A 9,397-nucleotide genomic window follows, 5' to 3' on the forward strand; every position below is an offset into this window, starting at 1 on the left:
TTCAAATGATTTTCTGCTTAATTATTGTGTAAGTTGTAGTAAAAGGCCTGTGTCGTGGATTTGCATTTCAGTCCTTAATTACTGATCAAGCTCGTTTCGGCCACAGCCATTCTGTTTCCTGATTTTCATTAGAAAATTGGAGCTTATCCCAAATGGTCTTTCATGGAGGAATAAAAACAGCTTTTTATTGATTGGTACATAATGTGTAGCTATTGGACCACAAAGCTTCTGGCTGTTGGTCTTTATTAATAATATTATTATATAGCACCTTTCGTAGTGGACCACCATCACAAAGCACTTTACAGAGGTAGGCTGTGAACTGTGCAATGTAATCAGGACATTGATTTAACATCTCATCCACAGGATGGAGCGCAGGAAGGTGAAGTGACTTGCTCAGGGCCAGTGGTGGGATTTGACCAGTGACCTGCTGGTTACAAGCCCTGGACTTTAACCACAGGATCACACAGCTTCTTTAACAGTCAATAGTGACAGGTTTCCACCATGTATCTCATCAGGACATTTGATCCCAGTATGTGTTCTCTCTCTGGTTTCAATCAGACAAATACTATTAATTGCATTTTACCTGCCCTGCCGATGCTTGTGTCTCTCGGTCCTCCCAAGAGAAGTCTTGCCTGTTGTGAAGCTGTCAAAAGAACAGCCCCACAGGATGCGTGTACAGAAAGTGCTGACTGTGAAGAGCCTGGAACGTGAGTAAAAAATGTAGGTCTGTCTCCCTCTAATGGTCAATATTTGAACTTGCATGTTCTCTCCCACACATTGTTTTGGTTACTATTGTTAATTATTTTTTGCATTTATAGACCGCTTTTTATACAAAAATATCGCAAAGCACTGTACAGTACATAGCGGGGAAAAAAAGAACAAAACCTTATACATTAGTATAACATATCACACATACAACTGTCACAGTCAGACCGTTTAAATAACTGTATACACATTAAAACCCGTTGAGCCCAGAAAGCTATTTTGTAAAAGCGTGGTTTTGGTCTTGACTTAAAAACTGTAACGTTCCTAGCTTCTCTGATAAACGAAGGCAGAGCATTTCATGACTTAGGCGCTCCACAAGAAAAAGCCCGTGTTGATTTTGTTGACTCTGTGAATAACCACCAGCCCCGCAGAGTGCAGTGCTTATTTTTATGTTTTGTAAAAAAAAAAAAACAGTTTTATTCGATGCCTGGTAACTAACTAATTTGAATGCCGCCAGAACAACACATTTATCTGGCATCAATCATAATAAAGACGGCGGCATGAGAGTAGTTTAGTCGGTATTACTATCTTAATCATGTGTTTTTTTTATGAGACTGCATGCAAAGATGTATTGCTGAGGGCGCGGTTGACACCCCCAGGCTCTTGCCACGTGTGCTAGTTATGGCTATTTAGTGTATAAACTCACTGCTTCTACAGCAGTGCTGTATGTGAACAATTGCATATAGAGTACTGAGATGTTTATCTCGCTGTTCATGTTGTGGACACTAGATGGCACTATTTCACGAGTATTCATTCGAAACAGATGTTTTAAATGAGCACGTTTATGTAACCATTGTACGACTTTAACAAAGTGTAACGCACATTGCATAAAAGCTATTAATTTACCCACATTGGCATTGTGTTAAACTACAAAACAGAAAGTTAATTAACCTTAGTGAGACTTAACTATGCTGTATATTTCAGCTACTCGCTGATTCCTGCAAGGAGGATACGGTGGGAGGCGAGAAGGGTCGTTACAATGACATTTTCACGATCCAATATTCTGTATGTTAACAAATATAAATAAACTGAATTTGTTTAGTGCAATTTGTGGATAATATGAAAATTCTGACAGATTTAACCAGGATTCGATGACCCCATGTTTTGAACCACTACAATATATACTGCAATAAATTATAATATAGCACAGCTCTACACTGTATGAACCCAAATAATTGTGCCACCTTTGTTTTATTAATTGCATGAAGGTATTATTTAGAATTGTTTCTGCAACAAAAAGAAAAACACACGATTGCACCACCATTTAAAGCTGAAAGTTCAGTTCCCTCTTTTCTCAAAGGAACACAGGAAAGCCGCGAGCATCCACGCGATGTGGTTAAATTGCTGATGCTGGCTGCTTTCCACGCACGCTGCTGGGAAGTAATTGCATAAATTAGCCGCAGTCCCAGAATTGCACATCAAAAAGAGCTTCCTGTCAGAGCTTTGCTGGTTGCTGGAGAGACGCAAACTACTGACAAAAACAAACAAACAAACAAACAAAAAACAAATACAAAAAATAGACCACCCACATTCAGAGCAGTCACCAGATTTCTTGTGCCGTGGTGTAAATGATACTGAAAGAAAGCGCATTTCAATTGGAAACGGGTTACGGGTGATGGTTACACGGCAATTATTATAAAAATCAACAAGGGCACGTGAACCCATTACAGGTAATTCCTTTTCATCTCGCGTGGGGAAAACCAAAACAACGTGAAATTAGCGCAGGTGCCTGTCACGTGTTTATTGTGATCTAGGTCACACTGTGGCCAGTATAGTTATTTGTTTACACCAGCTTCAGAAGGAGGTGTCTCGGGTCATCACACACACAAAAAAAAAAGCAAGCAAACGCATTTCATTGGTTACTATAATGTGAAGACATTGACATTGACTCCTCATAATGGATGTCATCCACACTAGCAAGGACTGGCTAACTGGTGTTAGGGGACAGACTTTCAGATTGGGGAAAGGACACTAGGAAGACAGACAGCCGCTATAGAGCTACCTGCAGCAGTCCATTGTTACAAACATACTGATATCTTTGTTTACAAACTGCAGTTTGTGCAAGAGTCCCACTAAATATCATAGCAATTCTCAGTGCATATGTAGACTAATAGCTAAGGAATCAGATCCAAGACTTATTTGATTTAAATGTAAACAGATAGAGAATTAACAGGATTAAGTGCACCTGAATGCAGTTTACTGACGCATGTGAATTACTGAGTAGAAAAACTCATTTAAATATAAATAATTAACAAAACAACCTATTGGGGGGGGGGGGGGGGGGGGCATTATTGTCATTCTATTAAGATTATAAAATTGTTCCAGAAAACAGAACATGTTATCAAGAAATAAATCTGTGCAAACATTTTTTTACCGAGTAGTAGAAGAATGGACAGGTTTATTGTTAAAGCTGTGTTGTTGTCTTCACAAAGAACATTACAACTGTATTGTATTAAAACATATTTATATTCCAGAGATCTCTTATTAAGAGTGAACTTGAGGATATAGATTCAATATTAAATAAAGCTGAAAGTACACTCAGCTGCAACACTGATGGTAAGTGGTAAGCTAATTTCATTACAAGAAACACACTTTTGACTCAGGGATTTTACTTGGCTGGGGTATTGCAGATCAGAAAAACACTGCTTACTTTACAATAGAACAGATTACTGTAAAATGCTATTTATATCCATGGCATATTTCTGTTATTTGCATGCTTTGTTTATGTATATTTACTTAATACTTATGCAGCCCTTGATTTGTGTGTGAGGTGCATGGGAATACATTCAGGAGATGAGAGATACACTGTGATCTTGAGACCTGGAGACAAAAAACTAAGTCTAATGTGTCTCTTCATGGAGGGTGAGAGAGTCACCTGCAGCACAAGGTTATAATACGAGCAGCCTCTCAGGGTGCACGCTGCCCCTCGCATGGGATCACATCAATCACATCAATCCATCAATCTCTGCGATGAAAGCGAAACAAACCGTTATTTAATTACCAGATATTACAATTCAAACTGTCAATTCTTATTTGCCATGTTTGACAGAAATACTGAAAGTTATTATTAATAATAATAATAATAATAATAAACAAAAATCGACGTGCAACATGGCAAGGTTTAGTAAATAATGTATGTTAACTGATGGAAACAAGCAATATAAGTATCAAAATAAAAATCTGAAAATATTCTTACCATTCAAACTGAGAACATGAAAGGCTAATATATAGGAGCGCTTGCTCTCATGTGTAGTTATTTTAACATTCAAGTATATCTGCCTGCTGAAATGTTATTTCTGTTGCAATGTACAAAGCAAAGCTCTGGCTGCTGTTCAGTAAAGGCATTCTTCTCCCTTTTCCAAAGCTAGTGACCATCAGATTAAGATTGTGTTTCCCACAAACCCAGCCTTGCTTTCCTTTCCTTCTCAGCCTTCTACATTAAATGGTTTGGGAGATCCTGCAAGGTTTTCAGACTCTGTAATACACTATGCCTCGTCAGTAAAGGAAGCTGAAGTCTTTCATATTTTCTGTGTTCCAGCAGCTCGCTGGGACATTCCAAGTGGAGTGATTGCTGAAGACAGATTGAAGGAATTAACCCCTTCGATGCTAGTAATCTTCATCAAAGCCATTCCAGTGGACAGGCAGGAGACCAAGAACATATACGAATACCTGGTGTACATAAGACACTTATCCGTGGACCCACCTTTGTCTGGACCTTTTAACCTGAAAACGAGAGAGAGGTCAGTCACGTGGGTACTGGCAGCAGTCTGCCTACTGTTACAAATGTAATTTAACCTTGGTTACATTTTTTAGTAGCATTACAAATTAAAAACAGATGCTGGAAAGCCAAATAAGGTTTAACCTGCATGAACCTTGGCATGATTCTGTTCTTTCAAACTTTTCATAGTCAGCTTTGAGCCCCACCACAAAAATGTACATAATGTCACACTGTAGTTTTAGAATTATTATTAAGCAGACACTTTTATCCAAAGCGACTTGGCGGTAAACCATGCATCACAACTGTTGCTGCAGCATCACTTACAAGGACCTTGGTTTTACATCTTATCCAAAGGACAGAGCACAAGGAGGTTAAGTGACTTGCTCAGGGTCACACATAGTGGCTGAGCTGGGATTGAACTGGGAACCTCCTGGTAAGAGGACCCTTTTTTTAACCACCAGACCACCAAGCCTCCTATGAGAATACAACCAGTCTAAAAATCAAACCTGCAACTATATCAGAAGGGCAGCAAAAAAAAAAAAACAAACAAAATAATGTCAAGTGCATTCACATCACTTACTCGTATTGTTTTCCTGAATATGGCTATGCCACAGCCAGGCGTGAAAGTGGTCTGAATCAAAGCATACTGTAAAAAAAAAAAAAAACTTCAAATGAATTATTAGGAGTAGATGGTGTATACTGTTCCTTTGGCAATTCAGACAGACGTCCACAAAAAGCCTACCTTTTTACAAAGTACCAGTCTAAAGAAAATGCTTTCCTCAAAATGTGACATTGATCAATGCTCCAATGAAAAAAGCATTAAGAACTAGTTTTAATAGATCTCCACCACTGGCCTGACACCTGGTCATTTGAATGAAACTTTGCCAGTTCTGGATACTTTCCATGAAAGGACTGTGCTACACTACAAGTACTGATCTCTGCCCATGACTACATTCAACACTATGTGTTCTTACACAAAGAAAATAAAGATATTCCTCTGATTCTCAATGGGAACAATAGGTATTACTGTAAATCCATTTTATTATGAGCTTAAATGCAATTTGCCTAATTCAAAAGCACCAGAGACACACTAAGTGATTCATCGTAGTTTCGTTTAGCTGGCAGCTTAATGATCAAAAGCTAAAATTACCCAACTTTGTTGTACGCCATTAAAGAGTGTTGTGTCATGTCCTTATATTAATACAGACACATTAAGCTACAGGATTCATTTTCGAAGAGAGGCGACCACTATCACAATGCTGCTTGGGGAAATAGCAATGCAGTCTTGTCCTTTACTTGAGGGACCATCAAATAAATATGAAAGAATAATGATTAAGTCTATACCTTAATTAAATAAAAAGAGACTGATTTATTAGCCACAAGAGGGCAGCCTTTCCCTTTTAACTGAGCCTTTCCTGTTGGGTTGGCTGTACTGCTGCTCCAGCTCCACCAAAAAAGTTTCTAAGTTCTAACTAACTTTATGGTCTAATTTGTTGTTTTTATGTTTTCGAACTTGTAATGGTTTTTCTTGATGCATTCTTATGACTTCTATCATCCACTCGCCTCTCTACAATGAGACTGCTTTCAGGCAGGAGCTCCCTTTTGGCCGGAGGAGGGGGAAGGGTTATCGTCCAAAAAAATATGCCCCTCCCGGAGGACCCTGCACAACTTTGTTTGCCATGAGGCCAAAATAAAAGCCATGACAACCAGAACACCACAAGGACACAGCACAACTGGGGTTCTCTGATAAATAAACACCAGAGTTGTGGTTCAGGCCTTTTCTTGTGTGTTGGAAATATTATCCAGCTCAGCTGGTAAGAGCAATGGTCTCCAATTCCTGGAGTAATTAGTTCAAGTCCCAGACGAGGCACAAGTGTTTATCCCTTGTTTTCAAAAATATTGTTTAATTTACCTTACAGACCTGTAAGGTTTGGCTTTGAATCCAGTTCAAGTCACAGATGAAACCAAGGAAAATATCACAACTTATCCCCAGGTCCGAATCACAAAATGTAACAATATGTTTCACACAGCAGGTGAGCCAGTTTCACTCTTCACTCTGCAGTGTGTTCACTCAGTGAAATGCTGTGCTTCCTCCTGGAGACGTGTTTCAAACCTGGCTGATTCCTTCCTTTATTTTCAAAGAATTGGTTAATTGATAAAAGAAGGCTTTTTCCATAGAGGCGAGATGGCACAGTGGAATAATTCATTAGCATGCTGTGCTATTCACCTGGAGTACTGCTACGTTCCCACTAGCTGCTCACCACGTCGCTACAAGCGGAACGTTTCCCCTCGCGGCTCAACTATCCCCCCCCCCCGAAGTACGTGGGGGAAGGCTTTGAGAAATGTACTTGTGTACACTGCTAGCACATTCAACATGTTGTGGTAGATGAATCAATACAGACCATTTACTTTGATTTCATTTTGCCCAATGAAAGCCTTTTAGCTTGATCACATAACGTAACAAATGCATGCCACAAACGCTATGTTTGACAGGAGGACAGGGGCTCTAATAGAAGCAGTCAGCGAACGGTGCTGCTCACCTCTATGATCTAACACAATTGCAGAGTTTCATGCCACTGAAGACTATTACACAGTAGGTCTATGAGGTAAATACTAAGAGTGTTAATCCTTCTCATAATGCTGACTTCTATAGGCAATTCCGTTTTTTATATTGTGTTCCTGGTTAAACTGTGGAGTCTGAAGCTGTGCAGCAGAAATAATTCCACTTCTAGCAGCATTAACTTTTTACTACTGAAACAGTAAAAGTTAGATGTTTTCTACAACTGTACTACCGCCACTTGTAATTCCTTATTACTGATGAAACACAAGGAGACAATCTTTCCTAAACAGACAGTTAGCACTTTTCTTGATTTACATTTTTAATGCAATTATTAATACAAATACTAAACACTAGCACACTCCGCAGAGATCTACCCATCATTTCCCACAGATTTGGACTGACTACTCATAACTAAGCGTGTGATGACGCCCAGACATCATTTCTAATGAATTCAAAATTGCCCATCTCCCATACCAACATAGTATCTCTTTGTATTTTTTGTAGCTAAAGCAAATCTGACAATTACATGCTCAGCCAGTGTCCTGTCACCTGGTTCCAGCTGTACTGTGTGGTTTTTCCCCTGAATTTCTACTTTAAGGAATAAAGGCATGGACTGTTTCTTGGAAAAACAAGCACGTTTACTCAATTTGCATTCAACACACAAATGCATTAGTCACTGCTGCAGGTTTACATATTTTATAAAAGTGACTTTATAATGACAAGCCTGAAATAGTTACACTGGGCTGGTGAAATCATTTACTTTGAAAATGCTTTTGAAAGTGCTTTTGAATTGTACACCCACTCCAAGGACTACATTAAAACCACTCTATTGAAAACAAACCTTTCTATTATAGCGTTACTTGTATTAACCGTGTTTTCAAAAGGTCAGGCTTATACAAAAGTTCAACCAAAAAAGAAATAAAAATAATACAATAATAAATACAACTACTTCAAGGACAGGAAATTGGGATGCGCTTCAGAAAATTCTTTCAGTCCCTGTAAGAACGTTTCAAAGAAGCCTGTTGCAATATTTTGCATAAAAAAGCACTTGAAAGGCCTTGTGAAGCAAGCCACAACAAAGACTCAAGTACAACATCCTTTGTCTAACTTTCAGTACACAGTGGATTAAATAAACTGAGTCTGAAGAGTCTCTAATACTCTTGTCTAAGAGAAAACTCAAAGGCAATGATTTCGATTATTATAAACAGCCCAGATTAGACCTTCAAAGGGAGTTTAACAAACCTGCTCAGTTTTCTGTGGAACCCAGTCCCATCATAATGCATACCAATCTAACTTCCCTGAAATATCATTACCACCGAGTTCCGTGAACTGACATTTCCATCTTACAAGTACAGTTTTCCAGTTTTGCTGGCTAACAATGCCATCCCCTACCTGCGTTCTCTGTGTAGGGTTTGCTGGCTCTCAGATCCCCAGAGTTTCTCTTTACAGTAATTTGCTAGTTGTAAAAACCTGTGCTTTAGGTCTCACTATTATACTGGCTGTCTGGAACTTTGTTTAATTTTTCATTATTTTTAAATAAACTAAATTATACTGAAAAATTGACCTTATGTTGGCACATCTTCTTGCATTTAACTATTCATGGGTACCGTACAAGACCTGACCAGTCAAAATGAAGCAACCCTACTATCTGATTTCAATGGAGGTAGTGATCAACGACTTCATTGGAATGTTGCAGCAGGAAAAAACCTCTAGACAGGCAATATGAAGATCACCCTCAACCTGACTCAGATTCTCATAAACATTACTGCATAACATATGAAGCTGCCTTTCTGATAAACAGGGTTGCATCTGGTTTGCCTTCTTGAGTGGCACTTTCAGCACTATGGTGTATTTTACACACAAGAGACCATCTATAGCGTTATGAAAAAACAAACAGGAAAACTATTTGGATTCTGCCCAGTGAAATTATATTCTCTTGAGCTAGAGCATACTCGTTCCCATTTTAGGTTTTTGTGTTCTTATATTGTTATCATTAGATGAAAATCAGGTGACTGTTGAGCTGGGCATGACGATGTCATTCCAGAGGCATTTCTACACTGCTGACTCACGTCAAACACTTCATGAACAGGAACAGCCTGGATTCCTGTTGGTACATTTGGGTGGATCAGTAGGAAATGAGCAAGGTTCTCTTTCTCTCTCTCGATTATCAAATTTGTAAAGTTTGCATATGCCCTTTAAAATACCAGAATATCCTGAACACAAGCAAAGGCAAAAATGAACTTGTGTCCCCTTTATATAAGGCAGTGACTTCCCTGGAAAGGCTGACCGCTGTGCTCTGCTCAGCCCCAACAAGCATTTCCACGTTTTCAAAGGCTCCCCTGATTTACATAGTA

The sequence above is a fragment of the Polyodon spathula genome, chromosome 21, assembly GCF_017654505.1.
Source record: "Polyodon spathula isolate WHYD16114869_AA chromosome 21, ASM1765450v1, whole genome shotgun sequence".
NCBI lineage: Eukaryota > Metazoa > Chordata > Actinopteri > Acipenseriformes > Polyodontidae > Polyodon > Polyodon spathula.